The sequence below is a fragment of the Pinus tabuliformis genome, chromosome J, assembly GCF_031772625.1.
Source record: "Pinus tabuliformis cultivar Carrire ecotype Pingquan chromosome J, CPIR1, whole genome shotgun sequence".
NCBI lineage: Eukaryota > Viridiplantae > Streptophyta > Pinopsida > Pinales > Pinaceae > Pinus > Pinus tabuliformis.
In genome coordinates this window covers 1,106,922,796-1,106,944,926 of record NC_142295.1, presented here as the reverse complement: position 1 = coordinate 1,106,944,926, position 22,131 = coordinate 1,106,922,796, and the positions used below count along the sequence as shown (strand labels likewise).

Genomic DNA, 22,131 nt, shown 5'->3' with positions numbered 1-22,131 from the left:
TTAAAAATTCTAGAAATTTGATGAAAAGCTATTGTAAACATGTAGTTCCAATTTATCTCCCATTATGTTTTGTCATACCCTTTAACAACCAATCCCACAAGCTATGATTGATTATTTATCAACAAAGTCTTGACACCCATGCAATCATCTGATTGTTTTCCATGGTCATAATGATGTTCTTCTATTCTTCCACCATTTTCTTGTTTAAAATCTCTCTTCCTATTAATCCATGCTTTTCTTAATGGTCCATCAACATGATGTTCTTGAGAAATAGAAAAACTTGACCTCATGGTACATGTTTGTAGCACATGATCAAAAGGTACATGGAGCACTTTAATTATGTGTCATATTTTTCATCTTCAAATTTTTAATGGAAGCTAAGGAATCATGAGTACAAAGCTACAATAAGAAGAAGGTTGCAACAAGGCTTTGTTCACACACTCTTGAAATCACTTGGAAGCATATTCTAGGCTTTGATAAGCTGTATAACCCTCACCAACAACTCTTATTTTCTGTTATGTGCAACTCATCTTGTCAAAGCTTCACATTGGGAATTCTTGTTCATTCATTAGTTTCTGATTTCTTGAAGAAACTGTTTGATAACATTGTTGAAATAGGATTGGATGTTATGAATGGATGATGAGAAGAAAATCATTATGGGCTGCAATCTATGATCATTTCTAGCCATACTAATTCTATTAAATTCACAAGGATGAAAAACACATTCTATAGATGGAGTAGGAGTCTTGATGTGTTCTTCAAAATATGGCATTCTACCAAGGATTGAACAAATTTTCATAATTAAGTAGTGACAAGAACCTCATTTATAGTTTCCAAGTTATTAAAAGAGCTATATTTAAAAAAAAATGAATTTGCAAAGGCTTTGACAACAATGAAAAAGTACTTAGATTTGCTACTTTGTGGGCACCCTTTCCATTCACACAAGTTGTATATGATAATGTGCAAGGGTCTAATAAGTAATGCATGGATGTTTGTTTTATTAGAGAAGAACAAATAAGTAGGCATTGCTTCTACCTTTATGGCATCAATGAGCAACCTAGTATGTGAAGACTTCAAGTTGTTTTAATTTCAAAGGAGAATGGATAACTCTTATTTCTTATTATAATGACACAACAATAAAGTGTAGTAACAAAGAGTTATGCTACCATATTAGTAATGTTGAAATACAGAGAGAGAAAAGTGCATCTTATTGAGATAGAGGGTTAATATTTCTCTTTTGGAGCTTTGGTCAGGGATTTAGTTGAGATGACACAATAAAGGAAAACAAGGAACTAGTTGGATTATGAAACTTTGCAATGATTTGTTTGCATGAGGACATGCAAAATATCCAATGTGAGGGAATGTTGGGCCTCCAACTTGTCATAATGTTGTTGATGAAACCATCCATTTTCGCATCATTCCATTTCACCCATTGTCATCATTTTTAACCACATTTCTTCATAAGCGCACTGAATTCCCACATACATGTTTACATCAATTATTATTATTATTATTATTTCCATAATTTTTAATGAATTAAGAAGAATTTTTCATGGTTTTACTAATGAAAATTTAGCAAGTTCAAGTTATTGCAGTTTTGTCAAGTTATCGTAGCTATCCCTATTCTTGAGGTAGTATCACAACTCTAGAAGAAAATCTCATACTTGGACTTGGTTTCTAGAAGCTCCAATATGAATTTGTATTGATAAAATTCCACCTAGCACACATGTGTGGACCTCTAACATCAAATCAAGGGAAAAACACAACAGTTTGGACCAGTCAACTTCAAACGCATTTTCTAAGCAAATGAAAGTGAATTTTGTAAAACAAAAATATGGGTTTTTTTCCAGTATGGACCCAATTAGGTTATCTTTGAAGTTTTCTCAAATTCATTACCATTTGAGATATTTTCGAAGTTCTTTGGAGCCTTATTTTGTAGATTATGTGGATATACGATTTTTCAATTTTTCATTTAATGCACAGTCAACAAAAAGGCTTGTACAAGTTGTTCTTTAGCAAATTCGTGGCATAAAGATAAGTTTGATCAGATATAGGTTCATATTTGATAAAAAAATCCATGAAATTTTATTTGATTTGATCTCATGACCAAAACTCAAGCAAGAAAATTTTAAGTTTGTTAATTGTCTCAAAATTTTATAAATTGCAGTCTTTTTGATGAGAGGGGGGATGATCAGAGATGTGAAGGATGATCTTAATTTGTAACTTTTGCTACTTATTGAAGGAGAAGAACTCTATTTTCTTTCATTGAATGTGATTTTTTTTAATATGGCACAAATCTAAATGAAATTGGTGATTTAAATCTCTTCTCTTGATCTGAGTTTTCACAACCTTGCAGTGCTCAAGAGGCTCCCCTAGAGATCCGTGAGAATAGTATATATGATTTCCATTTATTTCATATTCTCATGAATGATTTGTTTTAAATATATTAATTGTTTATGCTTATCATAGATTAAATGTTTATGCTTTCTTAGATTAAAATGTTCATGATTCCATAGATTAAAGTTTATAAGTTTTAGAACAAAATCTCCATGCTTTCATAGGGTAAAATATCGTGTTTTCTTAGATCAATAATAATTATGTTTTGTTTTATAGTTTAATATTAATTTCACTTCTAAAAACCTACTACTTTCATAATTTATATTAAAGAATCTAATTTCCTTTTAAATTTTCCAATTCATTTCAGTTATACATAAATATTGAAAGTTAATCTCCTAACACATACAATGTAGTGTAATTCACAGGCTCACGTACCCAGATTGGCATATAAATGCAAGTAATTTAACAGTCAACTAAATTACGCAACAATGGCTGTGACTGAGGGTTGGGGCTTAATGTCTAGCCCTCTCCACTAAGCCCTCTCCCTATCCACATGTTGTCCCATGGACTAGTACGATGACCAGAGGCTAATACCTGCTCCACTTCAGCCTTCACCATGGTTCTGTGGGTGTGTTACGATGGGGGCTCAGGGCTCACTTCCCGACTCCTCCTCCCAATGTGGCCAACCACAAAACTTAAATATATGTGGTGCTACCATAGGTTAAGAAACATGATGTAGGCGAGATAGTAGAAGATGGAGTTATGTTGCGGTAGGTCATTGGTTCAATCCCCGTAGAGGGCTTCCGACCATTAACAAATTTTTGAACAGTGTAGAGGCACCACCTGGTGGCCTCTAGTTGGGCCACATGGAAGCCTCCCATTGGACGACCAAAAAAAACGAACTAGTCAAAATCGACCAAATGGACCTGTAAGGACCTGAAACTTGGAACTCTATGATTGGTTGATCGTACACAGAGTTGGCATGTTGACGTCAGTAGTACAGGTTTCCCAGTCAGCACACCTGCAAATTTTTTAGTTGTTGATTCAAATGATTAAAACATAATAAATTTTTCATACAACATTGGATTGAGGTGATTCAAGTGTTTTTGGAATCAGAATGATGAACACTATGACTTGACACCAGTTTCAAATGATTTTTGGTCACTTTCATTTTTTGAGAAAATTTTTGATCTTCAGATTAGTCACTGAACATCCTCACTAAATTTGTAACACATTGGAATAATTACCATGCCAACGAAATTGTTGTGATGAATGCATTCAAACATTTTGAAATAACAACATTCACACCGTACAACATTAGACCCTTTGTAGTCTAATCATGAGAACTTCCACTACCATATTTAGCTCTAGCAAGAACAATTGTATCATGCCCTACATTTTTGTACCTCATAGCTGCATCATACAAATAAATTTTATCCAATGGAAATATGTATGCTTTTCTTCCCAAATTCACCATTCAAGAGCTTATTCACCAAGCGGATATTTGCAAATGTTCCTCTAGCCATGATTTCATCATTTCCTCGATGGCTTGCACAGGAAGTGAAGTATTTTCCATAATCACCACACTTTATAAGGTACCTTTTTGTTGGACTATATTTTCGGATGTTTCCTACAAGAGAACTTTGATCTTTTGTTATGTTGTCCCCCAAGTTAAGAAAACAATATGCATCCTTTACACCATGTGGACTAGGATGAATCATTGTCATCTCTTTAAAATATGGAGGATCATGTATGTAAGTAGATGTTGGATCCCATATATAGAAAGTGATAGTTACAACAGGAAGTTGGTTCCACATAGGGTTTCCCTTTGTTATTGCTTCATATGTTTGCTTAAACATGTTTGGTAGGAAAATAGATTATACAACCTCTATTTTCTTCAGGATGAAGGCTAGACACCTCTGAAGTAAGCCTTATTCCCATCCTTCCCACTAAAAATAGCCTTCATACGAAAATCAATGTCATCAATAGCAATAATATCATATGCAAGTATAGATGGAGGAGGAGCAAGGTATTTTTCTCGAGTCAGAGGATGAAGATGGCCTTAAAATCAATTGTTGTCGGACAACACAAATAACACAATTAGGTCATTTTCATTCTATAGTAGATCTCACAAATTTATATATATCTATTGAGATCCCAATACATGTACATTCATACCCAACAAGTGTAAAGCCTTTTCGATATAATTACTTATGCAGACTACCCTACTTCAATTATTTAGTAACAACTCCAAATCATGGGGAAATACTGGTCTTAATCCATGTCTTACCTCCATAGGTCTAATTCATAAGATTTCCTTGCAAAAAGGTCCGCCCTAAGCATGACATTAAGATATGATGTGTTTTTGCAATTAGTGACAACCACTATAACAAAATTAGCATGTTTTTTGTTACACGAGACATGTATGAAATAATATTTTCCAAACCTTGAAGGAAAACAGTCCAACCTTTACCAAAAATATTACAACAAATAACTTCATCAAATATGGAAGTCACAAAAAATGCATGAATCACAGGTCAATAAGAATTGTCTGCAATTCTAGTCAACTTCGTAAACGAAATAGAATGGAACAAATAATGGATGTTGAGGGGTGAAGCATATTGAAAATACCAAAACAAGAGGGATAGAGGAAAATGAATACTTGAAATATTTTTCTCGACATCATTCCCTATAGAAAAGTCTCATGGTAACTCTTTCCTCAAGTTTTACCTCAATACTTTGAAGTTCCCAAGTACGTTGATGATGAGGATGGTTTTAATACCTTTGTGCCAATATGCTAATCCAAAATAGGGTAATGTTGATACATATTTAATTTTTTTTAAAATTCTACTACTAATGGTTGTTGATGGTGTGGGGATGACTTTTGAATTGTGTTTGAGACCAAGAATGATAGAGGTTGCTAACACTTTTGAAAAGATGAAGGCTGAATTATGTTGTTTCCCCGATGGTCCAATAATCAATATACCTCCCTTATTTTCAAACTACAAGGCTACAACTTATATTGAATACTTCACAAAATCTTCATCAAATCCTAAACATGTGGTGGAACTCTCACCATGCAAATGGATATTCCAGACTCGAGCATGAGAAGAGATCATTGGATTATCGACCATTAATATATGTCGATAACCACTATTAGACAACTCACCATTGACGTTAATCAATGTCAAGGAACCTTAGTACATCTTCTGCTAGGGATGAATGAAGGTGTTGAAGTTGAGTGGCCTACAAGATCTAACAATCAAGGGACATTGATGAATTCCCCTTGTCGTTAGTAAGAGATCCTACCATTGATGTATGCAAGCCTCAAGGTACTAAAAGAACTCTCTGGCCTGGAACCCATATAATGTGTTGATGTCAATGGGTCAAGACTCGTTAGCAGGAGGGCCTTAATGCATCCCACATCAGCTAACACGAGGATATACATGAGTTTGAATAATTTGTAGATGACCAACAACATAATGCAAAGATTATTGAGAACATTCCTTGCCAGTAACCTGATTTTCAAGAAAATTCCTTGTCTAACTATGCTAGTATCCTGGTTTTCATAATTAGACTTATTTTTATCTTTAATATTCTATTTATTTATTCTCCTACACTATCCTACTTTACTTGAAAAGAAAGGATTTTCCTAAGTGTATGGATATTTCAAATGAAGCCATATGTGTAATAAGATAAAAAAATATACTCATACTCAGGTTTGATAAGTAGGATTTAATGTATGTTGAAGCATGGGATACTGGTTACTTCAAGTGATTTAGTGTCAAGGATCGTTGAAGAAGAGAGTAGTACTCCAACCTAATGATTTTCTGGAACTAGTATTCAATATAGTCATGATGTTCGTAGCTCTCTTTCTCATATAGTCCACTCTTCACGTCCTCCGTTTCCATTCCATTCAAATATTTTTCTATAACATGATTGATCTATTGAGTACATGCTAGATATGGTGATAGGAATGTTAAGAACTCCTCGATCTCAGGTTCCAATGGCTACTCTTCATTGAATTTCATCCATGATTCTTCAGTCTCCTTGCAAGATTGCAAAAGGTGACTAGGGAAGGATTTTGAATCTTCTTGTAGAGATGGCTCGTGTATATTTTTTTATTTTATCACTTGTGGAGATGTAGATATGTTCTTCACAACTGTCAAGATTTTCTCTTCTTAGGAAGTAGAGACCCTCACACTTGTTAGGATTTGAGAAAGTTCTTGGAGTAAGGTTCTCTACTAGATTCTTGAACATTCTTATATATTTCCTTGTTTGTTGTTGATCCCTGTCTAGTACATGGATTAGTGTACGGGGGTTATTACAACACCTTAAAAATAAAAAATTGTTAAACAAATGAATAAAATATGCTAAAATAAAACAATTCCAAAGAAATATATATCATGTATCTGGATGTTTTCACACTATTAATGCCCTACTGTCACCAAGTCATATGTTGACATGAGTTATCTTCTTCCTTTCCATTAATCAAACTAAAATAAAAGACACTTTCATGAAAGAAACACAATACCAACACGACAAGGACTCATAAACACTCACCAAATTGGTCACATGTGTTCCGACCTCCCATCTTACCTTCTCACTCTTCCAAGTATTAAGTGTTGGGGTAGTCAAGAAAAAGCATTTGCAAGAAGAACTAGCCAACTAATTCCCCAACCCTTTTAGTAGCTCCTGAGAAACGGTGCCAGAATGTTGGGTGAATTTAGTTGCTTAATAATTCCAACATAAATTGTCAAATGGGAGTTCACATACTTTGATACGCTACACAATATGTACAAATTTTAGGGAATCAATAGGATTTATAACCTATTTCCACAAAACATAAATATAAATTCATTCATAAAGAAGGTAAATCTAGAAGGTGTGTGCTAACTAGGGTGTCAACACAGAGCCCCTTCTCCACATGTTGCAATATTTCACAATGACCTAGCAAAATTTTCATTCAACCAAGACGAAATTGCAATACATATTTGTCCTTTCAGAAGGAAATCTCATTTCTATCAAAACAAGAATTTAAATACAAGAAACAAAAGGGAAAAGAAATGAGATATGGTGATCAATGGGATCGCCTATTGTAACACCTTCCTCCCACATCTACCCAAGTAACTGAAAAAATAGGGTAAACATGTGACGAGAGGCTAGTATGATATGATTCAACCTCCTAGGTGACCTTAAGGAAGTGGAATCGATGGAAACACATCGAACATACCTCCCACGCCAAAAACAACACTCCTAGAAGCCATCCCAACCACACAGGTATCATGCCCCTGGGTTCGAAGGCTATTAAACCTTTGGATGATTCCATACTATGGGGATGCCAGCGTCTAGAGATCTCTAGATGCTCCCACAAGTCTACATGCCTGTGTCCAGGGACTATTTCTAGCAGACCTATGCCAAAGTCTGTGAGATTTAAGGCACTTTTCAAGCCCATAATTTTGGCCACTTGCCAGAACTTGTTGTCACTTCCAGAATCCACTAAACACATGATGACAAGACTAATAGACCAAAACTAACTCTAGGACTAGGCCTGACCATCCCTAACCAGGACTGAGATTCTGTCAAACACATCGCATCAATGCAATCTATAGGTATAAACAACAAATTTAAGCATAGGGGTCTCATACTTATTTGAGAATCGCTAAGAAGCATTATTCCATTATATCATTAGATGCATTATTATCTATTAGGTCATAGATACATTGTTCAATCATTTACAATTAAAAACATGATGAGAACCATACATAGCCACTGTCATACAACATATACATAACCAATATAATAGCAACATAAATACCAAGGAAATCGTAGCCATATGATCCAGATATAAACCTGTATATTACTCATAGAAATACAAGGAGAAATAAGCTCATATTGATGATGAAAAATCCAAACCCGCGATGGGACTACCACATTCCACCTGACGATAAAATGGCTGAGCCAAATATCTCTTCATCCATTCACCCATGTGCCATATTACAAGCATGAATGTGGGACTCAAACCAAAAGAGCTAACCAAGACATATCGAGGCTAAACCACCACAACCTCATCAATAGAAACCAGGCTTTACCATAATCCATCCTTGATCACTAGGCCAACACAATAAACATGTAATAACATGATTTACCATAATATCCTCCAAATTGCTAGGCCAAACAAGCATGTATGCCATCAAATTTCTCCACCTATACCATGAGGAATTTCCTCGTCTCTTAGTCTCTCAGGCTTTACCGCAATCCACACCGTATCACTAGGCCCTAAACTGAGACCCACTCTCCAATATTTACCACATATCCCATCTTAGGATTACTAGGTCTGACGTAGAGCACCCACCTCTAGGCTTTATAATATATCATGCCATTAATCGGTCAAGGATTCCTAGGCCCACCAAGGCAACACAAAATATGGGATTACTAAGCCATGTGTTCTGTCATTCGTAGATCCACCCCACTCAGCTTCGAATCCATCCAACAATCTTGCTCAACCAAAAAATGAGAACCCCATCACACCATGGCTATCTGAAAATGGTAAGGCTAGGCTAAAAAACATTGTCACCCCTCACAAAACCCATGCCATAACAACAAAGAACCACATGCAATACCATGCATGCAAAATATAGCAAGGAAAATGCACATGAAAATCGATACCTATAAAGAATTCTGTTGTAGTTGCTTGATCCTACTCTTCCTTGCTTGCTCCTTCCTTCCTCTTGCCTTATTTTCCTTTCTTGATCCAATGCAAAACCTAAGAAAAAAATTTCCAATTGATCCTCATAAGAATTTTTATCAATGAGGCCTCTATTTTCTTCATTTTCCATTATTTTCCTTCAATTTCCTCCTCACATGCAACCTATGATCTTTCACCTTCCTTTTCTTCTAATTTCCTTTATTTTCATAAATAATTGTGCGAAAAATTCCATTCTGCCTTTTGAAAGCTTTTGCCATCGCCTTTTCCAATTTCCTTTAGCCATAATAATCGAAATGAACACTCACTAGGATGTATTTCCCAGCATTCATCTTGGAATACGTGTCCCATTAACTGTGATCTGATATTTTTTTACATGAATTTTTAACTAGGGCTGCTACAGAACCCTCCCCCTTGAGGGAACACCGTCCTCGGTGTTCAGTGACACCTATAACCAACAAGACTGCTAACAACAAAAGATACTACCCATGGATATTTATAACATAGCTCGTTATAGTATTTACAATGACCACTACTAAAACATGACAAACATACCATTTACTGGAGCTTTATACACAACTCATTAAGGTATTTACAAATACCACATATACACATACACATTTTATTCACCTAGAAAATAATCATATTGTCTATGGAGCTTTATAAATCCAACTCGATACAATATTTACCATAATGCAAAATTATACACATATGCATATTTTCTAAACCAACAAATAAAAGGATACGATGCCTACTTCCACAACAAGGGAATCTAGAGGCTCACACCTCCACCCTCAAAGTAATACCAAGATTCAACTCCTTCCCAGGAAGTCCAAAATCCACTGCCATAGTCAAACTGCATCTAATGTCCATCACTATAATCCCGTGCCACTTGTCCTCTCAGCGAACAATTACTGACTCATTGTTCCAGGGTCGACTCCCAATGTGCATCTAATTCCATCTTGTAATGCTAATGACCAAAAAATATATATCCCTAGCCTTCCCTTCTCTACTGCACAGTACCTCATGTAATCCGGTCACCCCTTCAATGTAGTCACTCACCTTCCAAGTTCCCCTGCATCCCATATCTTAGGTGATCCATCCCTTTTCAAGGCTTCCTTGCATCGGAAATTCATTACTTGTTAGGTACCACACAGCTCTCCCTGATCACCATTAACTTCCTCCTTCCCCAACCAATTCCCAAGACTCTCAAAACAATAAAGGCAATATCGAGAAGAAAACAAGAATAAAACCATGGAAAACCAACAACAATATGACACCACAAACAAAGTGGTGTGGCCATGCACAAGACACAAACATAATTTCAAATCAAGCGAAAGCAACTCACAAAACACCGAAAGCACAATACTAGCAACAAGCACCATGAATAAATCCCCATGAGCTCCCAAGGCTTCCAAAGGAAAGTTCAACCTGAGCATTCTTTAAAATTTCATGGCAATCTCTTGACATGAAATTCCCTATATCATACTTCCATAAACACCTAGTTGTTAGTACATAAATAAATATAATAATACGCAAATTACCTTATCTTGTTGTGCCAAGCACATTTCCTTTTAATTGAACACATCTGTGACATGTCTCAAGGGACTCCAATTCCCTTGATAGATCTCACTATAACTAGACACCAGTTGTTATAGAACATATCCACATAATTTTAGACAAATTAGGGTTAATAAGACTTCCTATATGCAAAGCACTCATTCATTTGGAATTAGGGTTTTCAAATGTAACCAAATTAGTTCTTTTCCAATTCATTTCTTTTACCATTTTACCTTGTTGAAATTGAGGCTTACTATGCATTGCCACATCACCCAACCGTTAGTTATATAATACATCAACTATTACCTTGCCATGCTAATACCAAGCATGTTTCTTGCATTGTTTACACATGTCAAACACATTTTCCATATATCAATACAATCATATTTGTCAATTTGAAATCGATCTTTACCAAGAATAGAAATCATGTCATAATTCATAGTCAACTTACAATCATTTAAGACATAATACTACAAATGTCACCTATTACACTCAAGTACATATCAAATGTCTCAACCCATATGTGTTAGTAAAACCATATTAAAACAAGATCATTTCTTCATGCAATTTTATAGTCACATACTCATATCATACAATTAATCAAACATTCAAACAACTATAAATGTACCATGTTAGATAAATCAACTAGACAACATAATAGACACCAAACACTTAAACACCATGTTATCACTGTAAAACTTAAAAAATTTGGACAACTTACATGGTTTCTCAATTCTTGTATCAGTCATGGTCAAGTCATGGTGAAGTCATTTTTATGTTTTAGAGTCTAAGTCATAGGGTTAGAGTCTCATGTCCATTTTCAAATAAAGTTTGATAGCCTCATTCCATGTCCTAGAAGCCTCACCATGTGTTTAGAAGACATATCTCACATAATTTTGGAGAAATTTTGAAACTAGCTACGAATCCACATTTTCGTAGCGCAGACAGTGTAAAAATCCTGTTTTGCGCTACGAAATCAATGTTTTCGCAGCGCGCTGCGAAACCTCTGTAGCAGCCTGTTTCAGCAGAAAAAACTGTTTTACTAGGTAACTTCCAGAAGCTTTCCAGAGCAGCTGAGAACTCAATTTTGCAAACTGAGAGAGGCTTTTCTTCCTAACATGTTGAATTACAAAAACCTCTTTCAGTTTCTTCAATTCCATTCTGAGGTGGGAGAAATGTGTGGTTAAACTTGCGCTACGAAACTGCTGTAGCTGCCTATTTTGCTGTAGCTGCCTATTTTGATGTAGTTAACCAATTTTGAGGGACAAAAGGGAAACCTTTTTTGAAAGGGATTTTCTGAAGAATGATCATTTGCACAATGCAAGCATCCAGCAAGGGAAAAATGGGCAAAGGAAAAGCATATATGAACCATAAGCCATTTGTTATAAAAGTGATCACAGCTACTATTGTTCATCATACTTCAGGCAGCGTTGAAGAGGTTTTATTTTCACAGGGATGCATGAACAAGGTCTACAGCACATGAAGAACATGGCACTTCAATACATTTTTGTGTAATCAAAGAAGATCCTTGTGGAGACCAAAAGAAAAAAAGGAGAGACATTTTTGAACTCCAAACTTCATCAGTCAACTTATCAGTCAAACTGTCTTCTTGTTTTTACCAGTTAACTTCCAGAAGCTTTTCTGAGCAGTTGAAAACTTATCTCTGAAAAGTGAAAGAGGTTTTCATTCCTAAGATACTAAAGTGAAAAAACCTCTTCCACTTTCTTCAAATTGATTATGCGCTGGGAGAAAAGGGTGACCAAAGGTGCGCTACGAAACTGCTGTAGGTGCAGTTTTTCATCTCCTGTTTGACATAGGTTGTTCAAAGACACATTATGGGCAGCTGGAGTAGTGTTTCAAAAAACCAAAAGTGGTTTTTCTTCAGCATGGATTTTTCCACAAAAACCTCCTTCAGTTTTTCCAAATACATTTTGTACGAGAAGTTATGACCTCTTTCCGAAGACCTATTTTTCAGCCAGAACAGAGCAAAGGACAGTTTCTTGTTTGACACGTGTTTTTCAAGGACAGATTCTGAACAGCTGGAGGAATGTTTTAAAAAACCAGGAGAGGTTTTTGTTCTAGACATCATGGGCTACAAAAACCTCCTTCAGTTTCATAAAATGTGTCATGGATGAAGAGATAAAGGCTCTGTCCCACGTGCCAGTTTTCAAGTATCTAATCCTAAAAACAGGGAAACATGTTCCCTAATTTCTAGGGTTTGTCTAGGGTTTGTCATCAACAGTTGGATGACCACGTGGGAGGCTTCATCAAATTCGACTTCATGGAGTGTTAGGTGTCAAATAATTCTTTAAATGCTTAGATAAGGTTGTTGAATCATGATAAGGAGTTACACTCCTAGTTGTATTAGGTCTCTAGGACTGCTAGTTAGGTGTCATTTGCATTTAATAGTTAGTTTTGAGTATCAATAGGTGTCATAGTAGGTTGAATTCGAATTTCCCTCATGTTGGAGGAGGAATCTAAGTTGTCTAAAGAGCTCTATATATATCAGAAGAGCTGATGTACAAAGGGTTGGATATTTGAGAAAACAGAGTATTGTTTTGGCTTGTGTAAAAATTCAGTTTCAGTAATACAATTTGCTACTTGTCTTCTCAGGATTCATACAGTGTTTCAATGCTCAAGATATGTGGTTTTTCTTTATCCTTAATGTTTTTACAGTTGTATAAATACACAATCACTCAGAATTCACTTATGCTGCTCTGATTTCCTGTGTGTATTTGTAAGCTGAGGTTTTCTATGAGATGTGTTTTCAGTATTTAAACATCACATGCCCTGACTTCTATGTATGAGTAGTGTTATAGTTTACTGAAGTATGATTAACTCCATAAGCCCAATGGAAGTCTTTGTAATGTCTGTCCAGCTAGCATGTTTGTTAAATTCACCTTACAAGAGTTAGCCATCTTATCAATAGTCAAAATCAATAACCTTTTGAGAGAGCCCTCTCAGGCTAGGGAGGCTAATCCTTAGTCAAAAGATTGGTCTGAAACAGTTACACAGAGTCTACCTGATCAACAGCCCTTCAGTGCCTGATTTTGTGATAACACACCAAATAGATGACATAATCAAACATTCAATCACAAAGAAGATGATATAATAAAGATCATACCTTAATGTCTCTCAGGGGAGGCTATCTTGTCTGAACAATCAAGCTGCATGATATAACTTCACAACATATCGACTCAAACATAAATAAGGTCATGATATCCATAACAATAACTAGCTAACATGTTCACATCATAAGCTCATAAAAAAAATTTCATTCATACACAATATTCACATTTTCAAAGTAAATCTAGATTAGTATGACATAATATCACAACATATTAACCCATACCTAAATTTCATAACCCTAAGCATTTGCATAGACCAATCCAATTAGTATGATACATATAACATCAAGATCTGAATGTAAGAATCGTAATCATAAATTTACTAACATATAACAATGACAAGTTATATATCATGCTCATCAACAACATATAACCTAATAATCAAGTTATCTGACATAAAAAAAATAATAGCCATGCATGCAACCACAGGTTACTATCATTCATGACTATCTAACATGTGTGCATATGACTATACTAATCAACAAGCATCTATCATGTATATAACCATAACATCTATAGACATGTACATAAGCCTAATGTATATAACCTTAATCAATATAACAATCCATTAAATAACATTATTTCATGCCAAACATACAAATATGTATGACGTCATGCTCTTACCTCAAGGTTCAATACTGCAACTTCACTTTGATAATCTTCATCTCCTGCTCTATCTCAACCAACACATTAGAATCATAACATACCAACAACAACATGATGACCTAATTTCATACAATTACCTCATGAACAACAACCTTCACCATCATAATGCATCCATAACAACATATAGACTCTGACATGCATATACAACCATATACTCATGACGACACATTCCATAACAACACTATCAACCTTCACATGGAAACATCGCTACAACCATGATCAACACCATGAAAATGCAACAAACACATGGACTACAAGCATAAGAAACACATGTGAAACTGACATGAATGCATGACCATCCCATCCAGTCCGAGGGGTGAACCATGCTCTGATACCACTATGTGGTATCAGATATGACCCAAAGAGAGTGCAATGCGCTCTGATACCATTATGTAACACCCTCCTCCCACATCTACCCAAGTAACTGGACAACCAGGGTAAACATGTGATGAGAGGCTACTATGATATGATTCAACCTCCTAGGTGACCTTAAGGAAGTGGAATCGATAGAAACACATCAAACATAACTCCCACATCAACAACAACACTCCGAGGAGCCATCCCAATCACACAGGTTTCATGCCCCTAGGTCCCAAAGCTATTAAACCTCTTGATGCTCCCATGATATGGGCATGCCAACGTCTAGAGAGATCTGGATGCTCCCAAGATCCTACATGCTTACGTCCATGGACTATTTCCAACAGACCTATGCTAGAGTTTGCAAGATTTAAAGCACTTTTCAAGCCCAAAATTCTGACCGTGACATGGAACTTGTTGTAACTTTTAGAATCCATTAAACACATGATGACAAGACTAATAAACCAAAACTAACTCCAAGACCAGGCCTAACCATCCCCAAATAGTACTGACATTCTGTCAAACACTTGGCATCAACGCACTCTACATGTACAAACAACAAATTTATGCATAGGGGTTTCATACTTATATGAGAATCGCTAAGAAGCATTGTTCCCATATATCATTAGTTGCATTATCATCTATTAGGTCATAGATACATTGTTCATTCATTTACAAGTAAGAACATGATGAGAGTCATACATAGCCATTGTCATAAAACATATACATAACCAACATAATAGCAACAAAAATGCTAAGGAAATCACGACCATATGATCCACATATAAACCATTATAATGCTCATAGAAATACAAGGATAAATAACTTCATATTGATGATGAAAAATCCAAACCCGAGATGGGACTACCACGTTCCACCCAACCATAATATGGCTGAGCCAAATCTCTCTTCAGCCATTCACCCCCGTGCCATATTCCAAGCATGATTGTGGGACTCAAACCAAAAGAACAACTAGGGAATATCGAGGTTAAACCACCTCAACCTCATCAATAGGAACCAGTCTTTACCGTAATCCATCCCAGATCACTAGGCCAACATAATAAACATGTAATAACAAGCTTTACCATGATCTCCACCATATTACTAGGCCAAACAAGAATGGATGCCAATTGACTTCTCCACATACACCGTGAGGAATTTCCCTGGCTCCTAGTCTCTCAGGCTTTACTGCAATGCACACCATATCACTAGTGTTACAGGGAAAAGTGTCTACTCAGAACTGCTTATCCCACTAAGGTGTGATAGCTGCCTTAGAAACAAACAAAGTAAAGCTACTTTCGTTTTTCATTTATGAAGTATAGATAGAGAAGAACAAAGAAGACCAACCTCTGTCTTCCGCTAATCTCCTGGTTCGATTCCTCTCTTTCTTGATAGTCTTTTGCTACTTGTTCCCTTGCACGCCTAGCTTCACAGAGTACCTGTAAGATCACAGTAGCATAGCACTATACAAGAACATGGATCTATAATCATAAACAATCTAGGATCAGATGTAAATTGACCATACAAATGCAACAAACATAAATTACACAAGAGTATGGAGGAAAACTTGAATAGCTTTTATTGATAAACAAGAAAGAGCCAAGGGGAGTTACAACCAGTTGTTCTAACCCAACATCATCCTCTCAGAAAGGAAGCCCCTCTTCACCTCATACAAAGCTTAGATCACCCAACAATCTGATGTTTTATCTCAAGAAACCAACAACAATTCCTTACAATATGCAAAATTCTAGCCTTTGGATCTCTGGGATGAGGGATCCATATATAGATATCTGTAAGGGAGATGAGTCAGCTTGTGATTTGATTAGTGTCTTCCCTCTGATAGTTCTTGCTTCCACTTGGAGATTGATGATCTCTTACTCATCCTTGGTTGAATTCAGAGAGGCAAGTGTCACAGGAGAAGTTTCTGGAAGCTTCCATTGCCTCTCCACCTCGCGGAATGACACTGCCATTTGTCACTTCTCGCCCATCGCACCCCATAGAAGGGATTTTTGAAATGCAACGCACCCACACAGTGTATTTAGGTGAGATGAAATGCACTTTGCCTATGGAGCGGCTGAAATGATCCTGTTTTGACCAATTCTGAGCAGTTTTTCATGGAGAACTTCTAGGAGAAGCTGTAATCAACTGACCTTGTTCCTTTAGGGGTTAGAACAACACTTTTAGGGACTTAGGAGCCCTTGGTTTATGGAAATTTCATGCATGGGGTTGTAGTGCCCAAAAATGTCTATAACAGTTGCCCCCTAAAGCATGAGGTCGTTAATCTTTTGATGTCAGGTGAAATGCTTTATTATGAGGATCCGAAGTTCTTTCAAGTTGGGTGGAGGCCTGTAATAAGATACAATACAATACATTATCTTCAAAATATTTTCATGATCTAGCTGAGGCGGGCATTCCCATGCTCAGCTTTATAAATTCATTTTCATGTACATAAGACAGACAATCGTCTGAGTGTAGACTGATGATTCTGGTAGAGCCATCATCCTGTTGATTGGATGATTATCTATGCAGCAATGATGTACATTTGATGTATTTATTTCCCTGAATATATATCGTAGCTCGGATGGATGAAACTAGATCTGGGGTCTTCAATCTCGTTCGATCTTCACTCGAAGTACAATTCTATCCATGTGGGAGATGTTCTGGAGTCGAACATGGAAAGACATCGCTTGATTACCAGCCAATGATGTAAGCTGTTAACAAGTGCGAGAGGAATCACTGATAATGATAATGACCCTCAAGGTACTGCAGTACAATTTACGTGGTGTGAATAAAGGACTTGGCATCGAACACCACACAAAATCTTTCGGTCGAAGGTCATTGATGTAAACATGTCGCCAGAAGTGAGAAACTTGCCATCGAGGCATGCAAGCTTCAAAGTACTGAATGGGGGGTTCCTAGATCAACTTCTTGGATAATGAGCTGATGTCGACAAGAATCGATCCTTCATAGGAGGGCCTTAATGAATCCCACATCAATGACACAGAAAGGAGCAAATGATTTTAATGGAGGTGAAAACGATATGGTGATATAAGGTTCAGGGTGGCGGTCATGAAAGAATGGAGTGTAAATGTATTGTAGCGGGTGAGACACAGGTGAATTCTCTGAATGACTTCTCTTGAACATATCGACGACACTGACATGATGGATTGGTAGCATTAACCCCAAATGTGGATGGTGTGATGGGACCATGGTGATGTGACCAGTGAATGAAACAACCCAACCCAACTTGGATGCGGAGTGAAAGTGTCATGTTCAAGAGCGACTTGCTACCAACAAAGTTTCTTCAAGTTTTCTTCCCAATTTTTCCCCAGTCATTGCTGACCAGTACTTCTTTATTTTTGTCAAGCTTGAGGAGGATAACATATGCTTGTTCTATAATTTTCCCTTCGGGCAAACCCATCGCTATGTTTTGACGAGCCTAGCGATAGTGAAACTCGTTCTCATCTATAGACAAGTTTGTCGCTATTAAAATTTTAACGAGTTTAACGACAAAGATAGCTCGGTCCTTTTCAATTTTAGAGAATCTGAAAAGGAACGTAAAGGAAACTCCAAAATTTCTTTTTCGTCATCTAATCCCTTAAGTCCGAAAAAGTATAAAACAATACAGAAGGGATGAATTTTCGATCCTTTTAATGAGCCGAACAAAACAAGCGCTCAATCTTTTTGTGTAATAATCCCTCAGGTGCAAAAAGATTAAAATTTAGAGGAGGGATAACACTTCTGGTCCCTTTAACGAGCTGGAGAGGCCAATGGCTCGGCAATCTTTTCATATTTTACGAGTCGATTGAAAAGAGCTTAAAGGAGACTCGTCTTTTGAGGAACGAGTGATAAAATGGGTAGCAGCTGATTCCAGGTAAGGTTTGGAATTTTCCAATCATGGCAGTGTTACAAGGATGGCTAGTGAGATCACTCTTCGCAGCTGTTCCTCAAAAAGGGGTAAACAATCAAATGGAGGTGAATGATCAGCCAATACAGAGTGGAGGTGATGATGAGAACATGACCAAGGCTTTTAAAGGCTGAAATACTACATTCACGATGGTTATTTACCAGGAAATCGGTTCATTTTTTTTATTGAGCTTAAACACTGGGGGGAAACATTTGCTCATGACTTATGTTTATTTTTTAACGAGCTTGAACTATGTCCTAAAACTGCTCGATACAATGGTCTCTTCTTGACTTTACCATAAATAGCTTTGTTCTTTCAAAGATTGTACTGTATTTTCAATTGCTTCATCAAACTAGTCAGAAATGAACAATATATGCTTGAAAAATGAGTTAGAACACTAATATTTTACTTTGAACTACGTAAAAAGTAATGTAAAAGTGCTTTTACCTCTCATTTTACCATTTCATTTGAACTTTGGTTTGTTGGAGCTTTGGAGGTGCTTTCCCCTTTTGATTTTCATCAGCTGATTTCAGGAGATTTTGTGGATGATTCTCGACGCCGTCTGGACCAGGTAGGAGCTAGACTTGAGCTCTTTCATTTCATGCTTTCCATTTTGCATTCTGAGCTTGATTCTTGGTTTTTCTGAGCCTTTGGGGTTTGAAAAACTCGCTCTGCCTTTAATGCACCCTCTGTGTATCGAAAGGTGTGTTGGATGTTGGCATGTCTACTGGCCATTTGACATGCAACGCACCCAGAGCACTACTGTAGGTGCGATGGGCACAAAGAAGGAATTTTATGCACAGTTTTTGATGGAAATTTTACCTGTTTCTTACCAAAATCAGTATCTAACTCTTCTCTTGTTTGTTTTTCAGAGATCTTTGGAGTAAGATGACTATTACATGGCAAGAACGTGAGCATGAAGAAGAGGACATGCTTGCCCTACATGATCCGGTTACAGTAAACGCACTGCGGAACTGTGGCTTGCTGAAGTTTTTCCAAATTTCTAGCATGAGACAACAGATCAACTTACTGCAGTATTTGCTCGATGCTTGGGATCCTACCAACCAGGTGTTCCAGATCAGTGGAAAATCCATCCCCTTGACTGTAGTGGACATCTACTTCTTGACTGGCTTGTTGAGGCAGGGTGCCTCCATCTCTTTATCATGTTCGGCCCGAGGAGGTGAATCTATGAGAGATTATGTTCGCCGGCATTGTAGAGAGGGATCTCAGCCGGATAAAGACGGCAAGATCATCATCCGTAATGTCACTGACAGGTCCCTCAGGACTATTCTGTTTACTTTTGGTAGGATGGCTGGTGGTGCGGCTCTTCATGTAGCCAACTGATCTTATATGCAGTATGCCTTGGAATGCCTCCAACCGAAGGTGTTCAACTGGTGCGACGCAGTACTTCTTGTGATGAAAGAACAGTTGACCAAGGTAAAGAGTGGGAGGTTGAAGAACTTTGGGTATGGTTCTATTTTGACCACCTTTGCCTTGGAAAAGATACCACTGATGTAGCCGCAGTATATTGCACTCGATTTACCTTCACCGACTGAACCACGTATGCAGAGATGGGTTGACCATATGTCTAGGCATGCTTGTCAGTCTCAGATTTCATTTTCTGATACCTTCTTTGGGTGGTTTATTCCGAGTACCCATATGATGGTATGGACTTCTGGGGTGACCCAGATTTAGTACTGCCGGCTGGCGAAGAGTGGGGTGCCATTGGTAAATTCTTTGACCATATTCCTGTTTATTGTTTTTCTCTTATAATGTCCTTGTGCTTTATTCTATCAAGACTTAATCAAACTAATGTGTTCATGCAGATGTTGGTCCCGTTCGGCCAGTAGTACGCTTGAGAGTGCCAGCTGGCGCCCCAGCGGGAGAGGATGTTGGAAGGGCTATCCTTCGCGACCTCGATGTGGCCGAGACTCTCACAACATTACAGGAACAGGTTGAGGGCATCACTCTTGGTATTCCAGACGTGAGGATTGACGAGCTGCCCTTGAGGTTGCAGCGGCATACTACTGGTGTGCCAAGACGATGGACTCGGCTCTTACGCATGATCGCACAGGCTGTGACTTGCTATCACGAGCATCATTAGACTAGGGTGCCACCTAGTGTTTTGAGTTTTTGGTCATTTGACCAATTTTGTCTTGGTTACAGAACATTATGTGTAAACCATAAACAGTTATATATATATTTTTGATTTTCGGAGTTTTATTTTGGTTAAGTTACATGATCCAAATGCAAATATTGATGGTATGCTTCTTTTTATAAACATTGCAAATGTCTATATAACACATAATTTTCCAATGAGTTAGTTAATGTGTTTAAGTTTATGGAAATATGCTGATATTGAATAAATCAAATTGTCTTTCCAAAATATTAACCCTTAGGAACATGCGATAAATAGCTAGATTTCAGACAGAGTAGATACCAGTGAGTTGTAGTATGACGAGTTGTGAGTCTAGCCTGACAATCAGTCGGCATATACCATGTGTGATGGCATCAGAGAGAAGTTCTATCAACGTGCTATATTCAGCGATGTTATTCGTTGATCGACCAATACATACCCCTCTAAAACTTACTAACTCGTCGCTTGGATCAAAAATGGCCCAGGTTGCGGAAGATAGGTTCCCGAAATACGACTCGCTCCGTCGGCATATCCAACACATGACTCCAATAGGTTTGACATCTGCAATAAATGTAAAAAGTGGATTACTTGACCAAAAGAAGCACTTTAGCGAAAACAAAAACATAACAAAAACATACAGGTTACTATACTGAATCATGCATAGTAACGCTTGAGGTACAACCCGTTACAAGGTTGTGCCAGTGGAATTCCGTCATAATCCATTAACTCGTAGGATCCTTTTGCTAACACTCGCTTAACAATATAGGGGCCCATCCATAAAGACTTGAATTTACCTGCTCCCAATTTATCGGGTTCTTGGTCATAAAGCATGACCAAGTCACCTTCTGAGAAGACACGGGGTTTGACATTTTTGTCGAACTGTGCTTTGACTCGTTTCTTATGGGCTTTGTTAGCCAAAGCGGCATCACGACGGGTTTCATCCAATTGGATTAGTTCCAAGAAACAAGCTTCTTCTTCTAAAGTTCCGGGGAGGAGGTCAATTGCGAGTTTGAGGGACGAGATTTCACACTGGATTGGTAAGACTGCTTCCAGGCCATATACCAGTTGGAAAGGTGTAAACCCGGTTGCATTCCTTACCGATGTTTGGTAAGCCCATAAGGCTGAGTACATGATTAGGTGCCACCTTCTTTTGTGAACTCCAATCATCCTTTGCAGCATGCGCTTCAGGACCTTGTTGATTGCTTCAACTTGTCCGTTGGCTTGCGGGTAATATGGAGTAGAGCTGTCGTGAGACAACCCTAGTTTGGCAGCTAATTCGACCATCATGTGATTGCGAAAATGCGATCCATGATCTGTGACTATAGCTTGTGGG

General features: G+C 37.4%; 1 pseudogene; it reads right to left on the bottom strand.

The window, feature by feature from the left end:
* Window positions 1-22,131, bottom strand: part of LOC149230923 (putative aconitate hydratase, cytoplasmic) — a 91,786-nt pseudogene that overhangs the window by 35,480 nt on the left and 34,175 nt on the right.